Source organism: Schistocerca gregaria, chromosome 7, assembly GCF_023897955.1.
Source record: "Schistocerca gregaria isolate iqSchGreg1 chromosome 7, iqSchGreg1.2, whole genome shotgun sequence".
Taxonomy (NCBI): Eukaryota; Metazoa; Arthropoda; class Insecta; order Orthoptera; family Acrididae; genus Schistocerca; species Schistocerca gregaria.
Genome location: NC_064926.1, coordinates 327969913 through 327989235, shown reverse-complemented (window position 1 = coordinate 327989235; position 19323 = coordinate 327969913). Strand labels below are relative to the sequence as shown.

General features: G+C 43.0%; 1 protein-coding gene across 1 annotated transcript in view; it reads right to left on the bottom strand.

Moving 5' to 3' along the window:
- LOC126281352 (protein groucho) overlaps nucleotides 1-19323 on the bottom strand; it is a 643208-nt gene that overhangs the window by 235436 nt on the left and 388449 nt on the right. The gene's annotated exons all lie outside the window — the stretch shown is intronic.

Sequence of the window (19323 nt, the reverse complement as noted above, 5' to 3'; positions counted from 1 at the left end):
ACACTGAAGTCACCGCGATTCATGACCGTCCCCTGGACATTATGGGCGACGGGACATGGTTCTCAATAGAGTGTGCGATCACTCCGGACGGCAGTCCATGCTCTGCAACGAGCTCCCTTGTTGGCCGCAGAGTTGGTTAGCAGTTCTTTTGGTAGTGAGTTCCATTCCTCCGCCAGCGCGGTTGACAAATGATGGTTAGTCATTTGTGCATGTCGACGCGCTGTAACACGTCTCCCCAACGCATCCCATACGTACTCGCTGGGATTTAAGTTGGAGGAACGGCCAGGCCAGACCATTCGCAGAATATCCTCTCGTTCCATGAGCTCTATCTCGCAGTCAGATATGGCCGCGCGTTGTCATCCATAAAAATGAAGTCAAGTGAGGATTACACCCCAAAAAAGGCACATAGGGGAATAGTGTAGTGTCATAATAACGTTGACCGCGGAGTATACCATGCTGAAAAGACCATAGGTCAGTACCCCCATGCAACATTACGATTCCATACACTCTTCTTGGATGACAGCATATTAAGTCTGAGTAGTGACTGTGGATGCACGTTCATGCTGCGAGAGGTAGGGGAACACATAATACACCCAGGAACACTGTCGGACATGTTCGTTTTGGTTGTCCAGATGTTATGGTGTGGGAAAACATTGTGTCGTATGGGCATACTGAATTCTTAAGTCTTCAAAGACTATACACCCACCAGCACTCTTATTGTGACACCGTACTACTTCTCCAAATGTGTCTTTTCACGGAGGCATTCGGCCCTGAGTACATTTTTATGAATGACATGGCGCGACCGCAATGAACTGCGCAGGTGCAGCAGCTGTTTGACACTCGGAGAATGGATTGACCTGTCCGTTCCCCAACTTAAATCCCATCGAGCACGGGAGAATGCGTTGGGAAGACCGCTCTGGTCGAGAAATGGAACACCCTACCATTCGAGCTCCTTATCACTCTTTTGGTAGGCAAGGGAGTAAGTTGCAGAGCATGCATTGCTGTCCGTGGCAATCACACACCCCATGAAACAGTATGTCCCACATTTTGTAATGTCCAGGGGGAGTTTGTAACACTTTCACGGAGTGACACTTGTACGGAGAGGAAATGTGTTCACATTTGCACGGAGCCCAGGGCACTGTATGTGGTGGACAGGGTGTTCCAGAAGTAGGATATACTGGCGCGTCCACCGCTACCTGCGACGTATTCTGGGGAAGGCCAAAGCCCATTTCTGCACAAAGTTGCCTGTCTCCGCATCAGCTCGTAGTGTGCGTGGGTTTCTCACCGAGTTCAGTAGTTGACCTCTGAAAGGCAACCAGTGTTCCGTGTTGTAACGGTGAGATAATGGAGTTCACCGGGACCACCAAAGAGAAGGCTTCACTGATTTACAGGGGCATCAGTATATAATGGACTATACAAACACGCAAGTAGTGACTTCTGACGTTGTGTAAACTTCAAAAAGAATACACGCATGGGAAGACTATCCACAAAAAACAACACAGGTTTAGAGGAAGGTAGTCATGTTTGTATTCCAGATGAAGCTACAAATGAAGCGTGAAAACATTTTTTCAGCTCAAAAAAGCGAACGAAAGAAACAGACGTTACAGTTTCTTAAGTTCACGTTAAAGAATTAGGGCAGCTCTTCAATCAATGCTACGGCTTCGTAAGGTCGTTACCATTATACAAAAGTCTGGAATAATCGTTACATCACATTAGGCGAAAAATATATGGGAACTACAAAATATCCCATTAATTCTGGAGGACTATTTTTCCAAGAAAATAATTTACTGATAAATGACGGTAAGAATTTTTTTACTTGCAGATGATAAATGGGGACCGAACGACAGAATACTGGTGTTTGCCAGCGAAAAGTAAAAACCGCGCTTATCAAACTGCAAATCATTCTTTGTGAATGGAACGTTCCAAATTTCGAGGAAGTACTTCGAACAGCTGTTAATCATTCTTGGGTGGAAAGAAACACCATTCCAGTTGCTGACTCTTTGCTGCCAAATAAAAAGCGAGAAACATATGAACGTTTTATAAAGCTATTACAACTAAAGTACGTGAATAGAACCCTAAATTTCTGATGATGGATTTCGGAATTGCCTACGTCTAAGCAGCTAACAGTTTGTTTCCTGGAACAGAGACTACTGGTTGCAATTATTTTATTCAATGTTCGTCAAAACAAGTTCTGTGTCGCGGCCTCGTTCCAGCCTATAAGGAGCCGGCCGCCGTGGCCGAACGGTTCTAAGTGCTTCAGTCTGGAACTGAGCGACCGCTACGGTCGCAGGTTCGAACCCTGCCTCGGGCATGGATGTGTGTGATGTCCTTAGATTAGTTAGGTTTAAGTAATTCTAAGTTCTAGGGGACTGATGACCTCTGATGTTAAGTCCCATAGTGCTCAGAGCCAACCAGCCTATAAGGAAAACGAGGAAATACGTTGTCACATAAGACTGTGTTCCGCTCTAGCGCATCTTCCCTTGGAAACGATGGATGATGGTTGGCTGTGTATTCAGGAGAGCACGCCTGAAAATCAAAAGCTTCAGGACTTTTATGGCTATTTTTTGGCTGAGTGGATCGATAACGAACATATGCCAAGAAGGATGTGGAATTGCATTGGAAGGCGCCAACGCACTAATAACATCTCAGAACGATAGAATCGAATATATTAACATCAAAAGTTCATCCGACTGCTTCCTCATTTGTGAAAAATCATCGAGAAGATGCAGAATACCACAGCCACCGGTTTGATAGACTAATTTTAAATTTTGATGGGAAAAGATGAAAAAAAATCAGCAATGAAGCCTGATGAGACGATTGCAAAGGCAAACTCCACACTGGGGGGAACTCATTTCTGACTTGCGTCGCCTGCGCCCAGAAGTTACAACGACGAAGAAAACGCCAGAATCATTGAAAAATTTGTAAATATTGAAAAATAGTTTAATGTAATCATTGGCAATAATGTAAATACATTTCATGGGAGACAGAAAGAGATTATGTTCGAGTGCTGTTCTCTGGAAACGACACAAAATCGGCTAAATGTCTCTTTAAAGTTGTAAAATATTCCGTAATGAAGACTGAGAAAACTATCTCAAAGGGCACGCCTTTTCTACGGAATGTTTGTGGCGCCCACCTTTAGAGGTTCTTAGAATCAAAATCTGTGTGGGCAGACAACGAATACAAAATCTTTGCATCGAAAGTGCAGGCAAATGATTTGCAATTAAATCCGTACTTCCTCCCTCCGTTAGAAGATGAATAAAGCACAATGAAACGAGTAAAGACAAATTAAATTAGCGTAAAAAAGTGACTGGGCGCAGTTTTCCAATCTATCAGCATGTGTTAAAACTAATTTCCAGTAACACAAGTGGTACACTGCAGCAGGCCTGTTGCTGCGGCTATGGGAGAAGCAAGCGCGCTCAAGCGCAAGCGGTGAAATGAGACGGTCAGGCGTTACGTAGCGCACTGCGGCCATCTGCTAGTTCAAAAGAAGTGCAAACAATGTGCTGTCTTCAGAAGAATGGCCGTAATTAGGATCGACGTAAGGTTAGACAGGAACATACAGTGTATACGGTGCAGTACTTAAGGGAAACTCCATCCAATTTTAAATTTTCTTCTCCTTTGCCAATAGCAACGTAATTTTAAAATCGTGTAAAGTCGTGAAAATTTAAATTGACGAAACAGAAGTCTATAAGGCTATTTTTGCTCTAAAAGTAATCACGAAAACATCCCGTAGTAGGTGTATAAGTTGTAACTGTAGCCGAGTTTGCACACGTCAACTTTACCGGAAACTCTAAAAAAATTTAAAAAAGATATAGCAATACCTAGGTTTTGAAGTCCATACACATCAACACCACTTCCTGCAAAAATATCGTTCACACTGTTTAATATTTATAACAAAAAAGGTGGTACTGAGCTTAGGAAAAGAAACTTAAAATATTGAAATCCACTCCATCTTATCAAAAAATGAATGTTACTACAAGGCACATACCCAATAAAACTCGCCGGCACCATTACGTTTTCCCTTCCTACTTATAAGAGGCTTCTTGTAATATCACCACCAGGGTAGACTTTCTCTTGAATTTTCTGAATAAAAAAGCTTTAACAGTCTTCTTGAGGAGGTGCAGTGGTAGGCATTTCTGATTGTAAGCCAGTGCTTATTTCCTATAAGCTTGTTGATTGTACTGAACAGGGCTTCAGCATATTCCCTAAATTTATATTTACACAGTCAGTAGACAAAGTAACTGATTTCCAACGAGTGGCTGACTTCGCTTCTCGCAGCTTGTCCTTCACAGTTTGAGTTTGCGTCAGCCCCTTACGCACTTCGTATTTTAAACATTTCTTAGACAAAAAAAAAAAAAGGTTCAAATGGCTCTGAGCACTATGGGACTTAACATCTATGGTCATCAGTCCCCTAGAACTTAGAACTACTTAAACCTAACTAACCTAAGGACATCACACACATCCATGCAGGAGGCAGGATTCGAACCTGCGACCGTAGCAGTCCCGCGGCTCCGGACTGAGCGCCTAGAACCGCTAGACCACCGCGGCCGGCCATTTCTTAGACATAATTTTAATACGAATACAGCCGAATCGTTTTGGGATCTACGAGAAAGCACATTAAAGATATGAAAGAGTAGCAAAAAAAAAAAAATGACGTAATAGGATGGTGTATTCCCTCAAGATGGACAGCAGCTGTTTTTAAAAAGATGAAAAGTAGCATGACAGTCGGGTTAGGAACTTCAAAGCGATCAGATACATCAACATCCACGTGTGAGTGCAGGATGCCTTATCTATATGTTTATTGTATGCGATGGTGCCTTGATACACTTAGTGTTCTATTAATGTGCTTCAAAATTTTGAACACAACGGAAAAAACACGCTTTTAAACGATATGACCGAAGAAAGTATTTATAATTCTGGAGCAGAAAAATAAACGTCTCGATAATTTTTCCAACGTTTTCCACATTTTTGTTTTCAGGAGGAACATTCAATGGATGCATCTGTAGTTAGATCAAGTTATCATACTACTTTTCAGCTTCCAAGGGGTTACGCAGTTACATTGATTTTCCGGTAAAGTTGACAATGTGCAAATTCGGCTACAGTTAGAACTTATACACCTACTACGGGATGTTTTCGTGATTACTTTTACAGCAAAAATAGCCTCGTAGACTTCTGTTTCTTCAATTTAAATTTTCACGACTTTACAAGTCTGCAGCTACGATTATGTCGATGTTTAGACTTACATGTACATACTGGCTTTTCACGCAATGAAAAGAACGAAAGTCACCCACAGAAGCTGACTGGCAGACTCAAACTTCAAAGCCTGTCTTCGAATTAGCATTACTCTAAAAGTGTTCTCGGATATTGACTCTTTAGTGAAAAAAATATTCATCGATATTCTGTGTTTTTATGTTTAACGTTTAAATAAATGGTAACGAAATATAAATGTCAATTTAAATTTCGTCCTAAAACGCAGTCATCGTAAGGCTGCAACAGTCGTAAGAAATACTATGTTTCTTACTTGACTGACCCCTATTCTTTGCATCATCAAAACATTAAAAGAGATTTTTTGAAAGACTTCTTGATGCCTTCAGCCGCTATTTTCTTTATTTCATGTGCGATTGTACATTTTCGGCCTTAAGCCATTATGAAGTACTTTATGGACGGTTTTTAGAGGTAAATTATGCCATGTATATCGCTGCTCCTATGACTCCATGTTATGTTCGTAAAAAAAAAGAAATCCATAAAATATTTGAAAATGGCCTAAGGCAGAAATAGTACAATCGTACATGAAATAAAGAGAATGGCAGCTGAAGGCATCACGAAATCTTTCCACAAATTCATCTCAGTTGCAGACCCTACCGCATTGAAAATTAAAATAGATTTCATGGTCAATTCTAATTAATACAAGAGTTTTAAAAATAAATTTGCTACGAAATGCGTTAATGAGCCACCCTGAATCTAAACACTATTGCTCACTGCTACGGTGTGAGCGCCAGCCACCTCGCACGAACAGCTGTGCTGAACTGGACTTCTTAAGTGTTCCTGTACCTGTGACAAGCCGGTTACCCCGCCCCGGCAAGTCCCAGGCTCCGTGCGAGTGTCACTCCGTGCAAGTGCTCCAACCCCATCCAGGAGACCGTAATGAACCATTGGAATTATTGTCCATGAATAAAAGTGCCATTTCCGTTTGTCTCATTGCGTATTTCTTTCAGTTAGCTTCCGTACTAATACTGTAACAGTACTTTCTTTGTATTATCCAAAGCTTCATCGAGCTATGTTACTTGTAATTAATACATCACGCGAAAGTTAAATTTGTCCGTAAGTTTGGCACACCAGTGTATCTAGACAGTGAACAGCTTGCAAATGTTCTTTGTAGCAACAGCATGGAAGAACGCCAGGCCGATGATTTGTTAGAAAAATCTTTAGAAAATTTTTCAAACTTTACAAAACGTCAATCAGGATCATAGTACGACTAAGTCTATAATTCTGCTACACTGCTTGCTGGTCGTTATCAAGTTCATCTGACGAATAACACTGAAATATTTAGAGACGTGCTGCTAGGATCGGTAAGGCAGGCAAGTGAAAACTACCTGCGTAAATTTACAGAAGGTGTAGACATTGTTTCCATCGTGTATCTCGCATAGGAAACTCGCCAATTAAATAAATTTAAAGCGCGTTCGGAAACAATTTCCACTCCTCTATACTCTGAGCGAACAGAAAATTAAATAGCTAATAGTAATTGAAAATGGCACGGCGTGCACAGCACAGCGATTTGTTAAATACATACGTATATGTTGACAAGTTACTGATGGCCGTTGGGTTTTGACGGACTCTGCATTTGAAACATTCTGTCAGATTAAATCTGAATGCTGCACGGAGACGCTAGCTCCCAACGCCTTGCAATTTGCGGTCTCTATTCTTGTTGACTGAGCTATCTTGTCTTTCTACAACAACCAGACCTGACAGCTTCAGCCGGCCGCTGTGACCGAGCGGTTCTAGGCGCTTCAGCCTGGAAACGCGAGACCGCTGCGGTCGCAGGTTCGAATTCTGCCTCGGGCATGGATGTGTGTGATGTCCTTAGGTTAGTTAGGTTTAAGTAGTTCTAAGTTCTAGGGGACTGGTGACCTCAGATGTTAAGTCCCATAGTGCTCAGAGCCATTTGAACCATGTGACAGCTTCACTTGTGCCAGTACGTCTCTCTTGCTTTCCGAACTTTACAGAAGGTCTCAAGTATACCTTGCTAACACTCTTACAGAAAACGAAACCGAAAAAAATGAATCTGGTAGAAGTCTAGCTGCGGTAGCCGGTAGTGATTCGTGCCTGGACAGCTCAGTCGGTAACAGCACTGACCGCGAATGGCATACGTCCCAGGGTCCCTTCCCGTGGATTACAGTTTTAGACTATGCTGCAGGCAACTTTCAAAACAGGATTTATTCTGGCCTATGTAACTACTGTTTTCTGTTATTCTTTCTGAGAATCGCACGGCGATCCCGAAGGCTTCGCGTCCGTTCTGCACCTCGTGCTGAGGTTTGCTGACTCTCCTGCATCCCGCCACCTGACGTGTACGTCGACATCAGATGAACACTTTTTTTTTTTCTTCTAGTAACTCATTGTGTTCTAAATCTCCTCCGCCCCCGTCCCCCACGGAGAACACATTGAGGTTTTAACAAACATTCCATCCTCGTTTTGAACCACTTCGATGAATACGCTGATAAGCGAAAACATTGTGGTCATCTGCTCAGTAGTCCACCATAAATTCGGTATAGAGCGGGGGTTCTGCATGGCATGGATTCTAGATAGATTTCAACACTATGTCGCACCAGATGGCTATGCAGAGGTCACACAGTTCCCGTAAATTACGTGCCGGCAGTTTATGGGCATGGAGCTGTAGAGCTATCCGTGCCAGGTACCCTCTGTAGAGTTGAGATCAAGCTAATTTGGCGGCCAATGTGAGTTCATTAACATGCTTCTCAAACCACTGTAACATGATTCTTTTGTAACACGGGCCGCTGAAAGATGCTGTCTCCGTCAAGAAAGATATCAAGCACGAAGGGATGCATGTGGCCCGCAATAATTTTCATGTAGTCCACAGCTGTCATGGTGCCTTCGATTACCTCAGGTTCCATCGTAGCCACGCTGAAAGTCTCTCAAAGTACAATAATGTCCGCATCAGACTGCAGCTGGGCATACTAATGTGACCACCTGTCAATAGTCTGAATAACCACCTTTCGTAGAACAGACGACTGCGAGATGTACAGGAAGAGATTCGATGAGGTACTGCAACATATTCACAGGAATGTCAAGCCATGCTGACTAGTGCCATGGCCATCTGCGCCAGGCTGAGGATCCATAGTGCAAACATCCAGAGTCGTTTCAAAGATTCTCGATTAGGTTTAAATCCGAGGAGTCTGGAGGCCAGGGGAGTATGGCAAACTCATCCTCATGCTCTTCGAAACACGCACGTACACTGTCAGCTGTGCGACACGTTGCACTGTCCTGCTGGTAGATGCCATCGTGTCGAGGGAAAAACAAACTGCATGTGGAGGTGGGCATAGTCCCCAAAGATAGATGCATATTCGTTTTGGTCCATTGTGCCTTCCTGAATAAGTAATGCCACAAAATCATTCCCCAGACCATAATGGTTCGTCCTACAGAATGGATTATTTGCTTTCGAACTTTTACGCTGTAGACGCCAATAGCCTTCGTCGCCGATGAACAGCAGTCAGCACCTGCTGCGGATGCCCACCTGATGAGACACTTCTGGCAGCCTCTTTGTTTATCTAGGCTGTCAGTTACTGAACAGTTGTACATCTATTCGCCTCTACACTTCTCTGTAGCCATTGTTCACCCCTGTCATCCGCAGTCCTTGGTGTACCACAGTTTTCTCGGCGCAGGTTTTCGACATTGTCCTGTTGCCATTCACAGTATACATTGACCACAGCAGAATGCGAACGTTTATAAAATCAGCCGTTTCGGAAATCCTTCCACCCTTGGCCCGAAAGCCGATGATCATACACTTTTGGACATCAGATAAATCGCGCTGTCTGTGCATTAAGGACAACAGCTGCACTGTTTTCCACATTCCATGGACACACTTTATACTCTCTCCATTGCTAGTGCTGCCACCTGCTGTTTGTGAGTGGTTATTGCACAATAACATCGAACACAGTCGGTCGTCACATTAATGTAATCGGACCGTATACTTCAAGCAGCCGTTTGCCTAGACAATAGCGTATGTGTACGCAGACAGGCCGTCGACCTAGTGTGTGAAGAAACTTGATTTATCGCACCGAGTGAAATGTTTCCATTGATTCAAGTTCAATGACAAGAGTGTATCCAAAGGGGAGGGAGGGGTTCGAGGGGTACAGACACCCCTCCCACTTATCATACGTCGAAAAAGGAATACACACAATCGATGGTCAACACGGCCATCGAAGATAGAACCCATCGATATACCGATAGCACTGTCGGATATCACCATTCCCTACTAGTATACATTGTTGGTCTTAACTGTGATCAATTGTTTTACTAATCAGTCCAGTTCTTACTTGAAGTTGAGTGTAATGTAAGTGCTCCCATTTACAGATTTTGTGTTTTGTGTTGCAGGGAAAAGATTTTAACAAGAAAGAAGAGGAAAATCGATTTTGATTCATGCAGTACACTTATGGTAAGTTGAAAATACATAGGCACTATTGTACTAAGTATTGGGGCAACAGGGGAGCTGGTGCATTTTGTTAGTGCGTGTTGTCTACATCAGGTGCAAATGTTTGACTGACAGATCATTAAACTGTTGTTCTGCTAAGATCCTTCCTTTTGATTGGCAGGTCCTTAACCTATTGTTCCTCCACCCCTCCCCCCCCCCCCCATCCCCTCAGGAAACCTCAAACCCCCCACCTCAACCCCCCCCCTGCTGATACAAATAGACTTTCAGGTCTGACTTATTGGAATAGCCCCTCTCCCTCTAATCATTTTGATTGACTACTTCATTAAACTGAGTAATTAATTAACCCCTCCCATTCTGGTAAACTACCCATCCCCTTCTCTCACCACCCCTCCCGTATCTGGAAATTGGTGGGTCTGTGGTGGAAAGGAAGGATTTTAGCAGAACATTATGTTAATGACCTGTCAATCAAAGGAGAACAATAGGTTTGCCCTTGAGTGCATACCTGCCCCTGGTGTACACTACCTGCACCAACAAAACTCACCAGCACAGCACCCCGATTGCCTCACTACTATACTAGCCTAATTACGTATCTATAGGATGGTCAGCAAAGTTTGAAATTCCCATAAGGGTATTGTGGGATAGGTTCTTTCGAGAAAGGCTGTTAAGAAAATCATCCGATACGTTCCGCCGTTTACGAGTTAAGTAGCATTGAAGTTAGTCAATCAGGCCGTTGCGAGCGCAAATCCGAGACGCTCGCCAGAGACGGTGACGCGAAACGTATTCTTTGTTTTGCATCCTAGAACCGAAAAAAAAGAGCGATACGAAATAGGGAGATGGGGCGGTAGTACGGACCGAACCCAAGCCAAAGGCTCAGCAGTCTCGCGCACTATCGTCTACACTACGAGAATAAGTGACACTACGGGTAACTGGTGGGCTGCTTTAATTTGCGAGCGCTTATGACCTGATTGTCTAACTTCAATGCTAATGCATTCGGAAACGGCACGAATATATCTAATTTTTTCTGATCAATTAGTTCTCAGTGCAACCTGCCCTGTAACATCCTTACAACCGCCCTGTACAGCAGTTAGTTATTATAAATGGAGTCGTTATTTGGAAACAGAACTTTGAGGTCGCAATATTTCGGTATTTCACAAGGAAACGGAGCGGTAAACACAATTACAAGTGAAATTAAATTCAAATCAGTGAATAAAAGTACATTTGGATCTGCCTGTGACGCCCCAAAATCGCAGTGATCAACAAAAATATCTCCCAAATGGCGATGGTTGCATTTCGTTAAAAAATTGGATCGAAATGACACAATGAAAAAATTACTCAATCTAGTCACCAGGGCGGTACTCATCATGAAAACCAATTCCAATATGGAACAAAGGGAACGAGTATGTGGAGAGCTGAAGGGGTATGTCGTGACAGAATATTATATAATTTGTTAGTTTCTAGAGGATTTTTTTCAGCGGGGTGTTTGAATTCGTCCGAGCCGATTGAGCCCTGCATCGGCTCCCCCTCCTCCCCTTTCGACCAAAATCTATGTACGCTCTTGTAGTATAAAATAACTTCAGCTAGTAATATAGAATTAAATCTTGAAACATGCATGCATTCGTGGGCTATTTGGGGAAAATTACTTATTTCTCATGCATACAGCATTTAATTTTAATGTTGGTTTGCGTAAGATTTCGACAATGTGCATAGTTCAGCGATATCTACATCGGAAGACTGCCAGCATTCGTCACTTTGTACTACGCATCCATGCATAAAGATGGCTCATTTGTGGAACGGCGATATACGCTGTGGTACAAAAATCAAGGGATAGAGATATTCACATATACAAACGACGATAGTATCGTGTACATAAGATATGAAAGGGCACTGCATTCACGGAGATGTCACTGCTACTCAGGTGATTCATGTGAAAAGGTTTCCGCCGTGATTATGGCCGCACGACGGGAATTAACTGCCTTTGAGCGCGGCATGGGAGTTGGAGCTAAATGTATCTGACAGCACGTGAAATTGTTAGCGAATCCAATATTCCGACATCCACGGTGTCAAGGCTGTGCCGAGAATACCAAACATCAGGCATTACCTCTCACCACAGACCACACAGTGGCCGACGGCCTTCAATTAATGACCGCGAACTGTGGCGTTTGCATAGAGTTGTCCGCGCTAACATACAAGCAACACTGCGTGAAATAACCGCATAAAATAAGCGCCGACGTACGACGACAGGGCAGCGAAATTTGGAGTTGAGCTATGACAACACACGACGACGCGTGTGCCTTTGCTAACAGCACGGCATCGCCTGCAGCGCCTCTCCTGGGCTCGTGATCATGTCGGTTGGACCCTAGACCACTGGAAAACCGTGGCCTGGTCAGATGAGTCCGGATTTCAGTTGGTAAAAGTTGATGCTAGGGTTCAAGTGTGGCGCGGACCCCACGAAGCTATGGACCCAAGTTGTAAACAAGGCGCTGTGCAAGCTAGTGGTGCTTCCATAATGGTGTGGGCTGTGTTTACATGGAATGGACTGGGTCCTCTGGTCCAACTGAACCGATCACTGACTGGAAATGGTTATGTTCGGCTACTTGGAGATCATCTACAGCCATTTACGGACATCATTTATATGAATGACTATGAGCCATGTCACCGGGCCACAAATGCTCGTGACTGGTTTGAAGAACATTCTAGACAATTCGAGTGAATGATCCGGCCATCCAGATGGCCTGACAGATATCCTATCGAACATATACGGGGCATAATAGAGGGGTCAGTTCGTGCACAGAATTGTGCACCGGCAACAGGCTCAATAATTTTGCAGCTAAGTTCCAACGATTTGTAGAGTCCACCCCAAGTCGAATTGCTGTACTACGCTGGACAAAAGGAGGTTCGATACAATTTTTGGTGGTATTTCAGGAATTTTGTCATCTCAGTGAATCATGTCTTCCAAGTTTTACTACCTACTGTGAAATGTCTTATTCGTAACATCCTTGGATAGTGAGTGCAACTGTTACAACTGTCACGAATTTGTTAATAAACGTCTTATAACTGATAACGTACGTTGTACATCGCAGAGGAGTTGGTTAGCATCGAGACTGTATAACCATATCATCATGGATAAATACAAAATCATGTAGGAGGTTGCACAAATTAGAAGTCTAATAGAAATCAGTATTAAAATCCTAAAACTTTAGCTCGTGGTATTTGTGTATTCCATTTTGAGTTATACATAAATTGGGTTGCTATAGTCTCAAATTAGTTGACAAAAAATAATTTTTAAAAAGTTCTCAATCACTTAAGCAAATTGAGGAATTTTAATTAAATGAAATATACTTTAATCAAATTTAAGATTGAACTGAGGAACTTGTGATGCTTTGACATGCTGAAGGAATTATGACTTGGTCTCAGATTTAAATGGAAGATTGTAGTAGAAGAAATATAGCTGTCGTCAAAACAGATTTGACCCCGTTTATTCAACCCAACGTTAAGATTCTTCTGTTCTGTGACAGAATCTTATATTAGAAGACTAAGCTGTGTTTTTTAGTCCTGGTGTGTCTAAATGTCCGTAAACGGTCACACACACACACACACACACACACACACACACACACACACACACACACACACACACACACGAAGAGTTTTTCGCCTCTAATCCTTAAGTTACATCGCTCTCTCTGTAGCACTCGTGGATATGTATGAGGCAACACAGTTCACCTCTCCTGGGACGTGTGTCACTCCTCCTTCGAACTAGTAAAACCGATGTAAGAACCCATAGTAATAACATGGTAAGACCACGCTGACTCCTTCTCCCAATCAAATGCTGAGGGTGTATGTTGTTCAGATACATACGAACATTAATATCAAAGCGAGATCATGCACGTGGCGTTGAAGCCTTTTGATCTTACGTACAACAAGATGTAGCCTCCAAGAATTGCAGCAGCGAATGAACACCAGGTAGTGCGCAAGACTGTAACAGTTTGGCTGCAATTGATGTCCCACTAACTCAATTACAAGTCGGTGATTGGCAGCAGATTACAATAACATCAAATAAGAAAACTCTTTCCTCAAGTTTCGTAATTGTTTATTTACTCACAAACGGGTGTTTCGCTTCTAAAGTAATTTTCAGGTGATATATGTCACCTAAGGAGCTGAAAACGGGTTTGTGATAAAATGAATACGGTAATAATTTTTGCATAACGTAATGATAGTTTTTCCCTTTTTGATTTAATGTCCTATTACAGTGGAGCTTCGTTTACCCAGCCACACACACACACACACACACACACACACACACACACACACACACACACACACACACACACACACACACAAAATCGACTATTTCCCTTTAGGAGAGCGAATGTACTTGAACCAGTTACAGCTCCACTTCCATTCCTTCATTTCTTTTCTTCATTAACTAAATTTTTTTCCTTCCTTTCGTCTGTCGATTTTTCCCCTGTTGTTTCTTTGGTTAAGATTTTTTCAAGGTTCTTGTTTTTCGTTCTACTTCTGAACTGCTCTCCGTCTTCAATTTCTTCTTCTGAAATTTCAGTTGTTGCACGTCTTCTTGTGTTTCTTTAATTTTCTTGCATTGACGATGTAAAATATTTACTTTGTGAGTCTGTCTTAATCCATCCTGCATAGGTGTCCATAGAAATGTAGGTGTCGTATCCTAAATTTATCTATGATATTGTCTGTGTGTTTGTTGAGTTCCTTTGTAGGTCGTCTGACCAAAGTTCTGTCCCGGAGAACAGCAACCAAGTTCTGCCTCGGAGAACAGCACCGTAGATTTCTCCAAGAATTTTTCGTTTTTGTTTATTTATGTCATGAATTTTTGTTATGCCTCTAATAACTGTGGTTTCTTTCGCATGCAAGGCTTCTGGTAAAACAACTGTGTTATAGTGCCGAAGAGTCTGCATTACGAGATATTGCTCTTTTCTTGTAGTGATTCGATGTCAGTTTGTACGCCTTTTGCAATGTTAATACTCTTTCTGTGTTAGATTCTGTTCAGTTCCGTGGGTAGGGTGGCTTCTCCCAAGTATTTGAAGTGAGTGACCTATTAAATTTTCCATACTGTGTTTTCAGTGTAAGTTTTCCAGTTGATTTTCCATAGGAAATTTCCATAGGGAATTTGGAGTCCGATTTTACAGGATATTTCGCTTAGTTTATCTAGAGCTAGTCTGGCTTCATCTTTGTTGCTTGTTAATGTAGCCAGGTCATCTGCAAAGGCTAGGCATTTTACAGTGACTCTTTTTCCTTGCTCTTTTCCGATTTGGATGCCTTTGACATGCTTTTCCCACATACATGTGCGCGCGCGCGCTTTGTGTGTGCGTGTGTGCGTGTGCGTGTGTGAGTGAGTGTGCGTGTGTGTGCGTGCTTACAAACAGTACAGCATTTGATACGCCGAAAGTTACAGCGGCAACAGCCGACGGTAACAATCACTATATATAAGTCAGCCAACCGCCATACACGGGTCCTGTTACATATTCAGTTAAAAGGTTAACACTGCGAGTGCAAAAAGGCATAAAAGAGAAAGGTGGCACCGTCCAAGAAAAAAAGTTAGACGTACTACGACCGGCTATTTTTGAATCCACTGACGCAGTTTGCACAATAGTAATGAAATTGCGGTGGCAATATCGACCTGTCTGAGTTTGTAGAAGCATTTGCAAACATTCCAGGACGCTACATTATAGGAGTCAACGACGTAAATGTGGTATTATCCCTGCTGACGAAATTATCGTTGTTTGTAGGCCTGCAGAATATGACGATAGTGATGATGGATTAGCTGACGAAGTTGGCGTTCCACCTGAGGACATTAAGTCACACACAGAGTAAGAAATTAAATGCTCGCTTCGAACACCAGATGGAAGCTACTTCGGCCGCAATAACGCTGGATTCAAAATTATTTGGATTCTACACGTTGTTTACGATATGGGCATAACTACTACGTCATCAGTACTGTCTACTCAGCGTTCTTCGAAGCATGCATGTCACAGGCTAGTTGACGCTTGCTTATTGGTGAATATTCTTTCGCGCGATCCAGCGCCATATCCTAAAATTCCGCTGTGTGGACAATTCTTTTCTGGAGGACCCGGTTTCAACGAAGATACTTAGCCACAAAGACAAATTTATTCCATTGAGGAAGACGGCTGTCGCAAAAGTTTTCACTATGCGCTCTTTCGTTTTTCGTGTACTGCATCTGCTGCAATATACTTGAATTTTATGTCTGAAAGGTCCTATAACGAGTAATGCTACATCTTCGACAACCAGTCACCAACTGCAAACAGCAGGAAACACTGTCGGAAAGGCAGCCGCCGTGGCACAGCGGTTCTAGGCGCTTCAGTCTGGAACCACGCGATCGACTCGGTAGTAGGTTCGAATCCTGCCTCGAGCATGGATGTGTGTGATGTCCTTCGGTTTACGTAGTTCTAAGTTCTAGGGGACTGATGACCTCGTAAGTTTAGTCACATAGTGCTCAGAGTCATTCTGAACTGATGAAAAAACACAGACGACTATGTATTGCACTTCGAGATAGCACCTTTCAGATATCTATAGCACGCAGTTCTTTCTTATGAGAAACAACCAGTTAAAAAAAAAAATCGTGCCTCGTATACACTGCTTATTCAAGACTGACAACCGCCTCAAACATAACTTTCTTACTGCAGCGTGATCTAAAAATACTTAACACAAGGTTCTCTACCCACTGCGTAATATCAGTCCCAAAAGTCGGTGTCGACTCTACGATTCCGCACTGGCACCATCTGAGCAAGACTTCTTGGAGGCCCAGCCACGTTCCCCAACCCACATCAGACTTCACTCTGTCGCTAGCTTACCATTCGCAACGCACTGGGCGCTTCCTGGTCCTTCGCAATTCCTGGGGCACGGCTGCAGACGCTGAACAGACGACGACGTTCTCTTTGTACTGGCTGACAGTCGTAACTCACTTGTTCGCGCTTTCCAGTCCTACGGCTTTGAAAATAAAGACGCTGGTGGCTTACTGCTCGTTTCCGGTCTGACACTGAGAAGACAGAGCAGTCTCACTTGGCTCTGTGCACCTTCTAACTGCAGAATAAATTTGTACCTGACGAGCGTCGTATCGTAACACACATACACGACTTCCGGTAGTTATCGTACACAACAGACAGAAAAATTTCTGCATTCCCCTGAAACAACTCTCACGTCAAAACCTTGACGCAAATCTCGGTACTGCTACGCCCTACTTCTGACGTTCAACTAATATTATTTCATTCTTTTACATCACTAAACTAACGACAACAATTATAGGTTGAGCTGTCTTCCTGCAATAAGTGCTAGCACACAGTTAATAGCAAAATCTCCAGTTTCACATACGCACTATCTGCTCAAAAGTATCCGCACAGCCCCACATAATGCGCAACTGACCATTAGATGTCACGAGAGCAGACTGTCAATATAGATGGCGGCGGAGAGTATTGTGTTCTCAGTGGCAAAGCAGTAAGAATGAATTGGTGAGGAGAGCACACCGCCTGCGAATGTGGTCTAGTCAGTGTATGGCACTTGAGTAACAAATCCATTAGAGACATTTCAACCCTTCTAAAGCTGCCCAAGTCGACTGTTGGTGATGTGATTGTGAAGTGGAAACGCGAGGGAACAACCACAGCTGAACCAAGAACAGGTAGACTTCATGTACTGATGGACAGGGACCGTCGAACATTGCGGAGGCTGGATGGAAGAAACCGCATGAAATCAGTGGAAGGAATCACTCGTGAGTTCCAATATACGGTACCACCAACAGTCCAGCACGCACAATGACTGTGGGTAGGGAAATAAAAAGAATGGTGTACAATGATCGAGCAGCTCCTTATAAGGCACACATTTCTGTAGATAGGGTTTGAGGTGGAGCAAAGAGATGCACCACTCGACAGCGATACCTGTAAACGAGAGACTGGGTGCGATGAACTACACTATACCTTGTGGTTCGATAGAAGAGTTTGGGTATGACGAATTCTTGGAGAACGTTACCTGTCCCCACGTTTAGTGTAGGTGTTATCATGACCTGTAAATGTTTTCCGTGGTTAGGATATGGCCCCTTTATTGCGATTAAGGAAACGCTAGACTGGAAGCATATGAACGCATTTATTTTACAGCATTGTATATTGTGTACATCAGAGGAACAGTTCGGACATAATGATGGTATCAGAACGACACTGCACCCTGTCAAGTAATGATTTGTGGACAACAACATTTCTGAACTGGACTGGACTGCCCAGAGTCCCCAACCAGAACCCAATGGGAAGATTTAGAACACAGACCTCGCTCCAGACACCAGAGTCCAACATTCTCTGCTATGGGTGTTGAGGAAAAATGGGCTATCATTCCTCCACAGACCGTCAGACACCTCATGGAAAGCTCAGGTCGTTGTAAAGGCGGTGGGTGGACATACTTAGCATTAATGTCCGCTAATAGGTGTTCGAATACTTTTGATCAGATAGTGTACTTTTGATTCAATCAATAGAAAAAGATGATTCTCTACTGCAAATTTTTGTGCCTATCTATTGCAAGTAATGAAGATCTTATTATGAAATTCCAACTTCCAGCCTGAATATTACAGACTCTTTAATAAGAAAAAATCTCACGTAAATTAGAATAATGAACTGTATATCCACGTATTTTGCAAAAATCTACTGCGAATTGAAGTGGCATATTCTGAGTAATGTCATCTAGCAGCGTAGCGTTGAATCCAATGATATGGTCCATCTTCCACGTAGCGAGGTAAAAAACGCTCAATGAAGTGCGTGCCTCCCATGAGCTGATGTTGCAAAGGCCGCAGTGACCGAGAGGTTTCTAGGCGCTTCAGTCCGGAACCGCGCTGCTTCTACAGTCGCAGGTTCGAATCTTGCCCTCTGGCATGGATGTGTGTGATGTCAATAGATTAGGGTTTAAGTAGTTCTACGTTCTAGGGTACTGATGACCTCAGATATTAAGTCGCTTAGTGCCATTTGAAACATTTAATGGAGCAAAGACGACGCAAACAACACAACAAAATACACTGTATGCGCCAGTGCTATTAAGATCAGCGAGTTCTGAATCAGAAATACAGGAATATTTCAATTAGGCACACTTATCCGGAGTCTTTCACGGCGGATTGCCTAAATAAAGTCACTTCAATTTTTTCAAGCCGCGCCATTCGAATATAATCGTAATTAACGTCACGAGTCTCAAGGGTCGAAACTTCGTCTGTAGGTGGTCAACGTCAAACTTCTTCGCTCTGTGTTCCAATGGATTGAGCCCACTCAGGCGATCTTTGAAAGGCTGATAATGTTGCTGCCTTTCCTGAATGGGCAAACATCAGGCCAACTCTATTTGTCAGTAATTTAACCCAACAGGACGACAGCAGAGACAGCTGTCAAAACCTCGAGCACTGTATTCGAAACGACACGGCTTGAACAGCAAGATTTTACTCAATTGTAAATTCACATTATAACCGTCGATTTCAGTTACCGTGGCGACTTAATAAATGAATAAGCAATAATTAGTAGATAAACTGCAAAACCCAACGGTTTCCAATCAAATTATATGTGGAACTGTTGTCACATAGTGGAGGAAATGTACACAATTTTGTGCCAATGAATTCCCTTACATCTACATCTAAATGGTTCCTCTGCAAT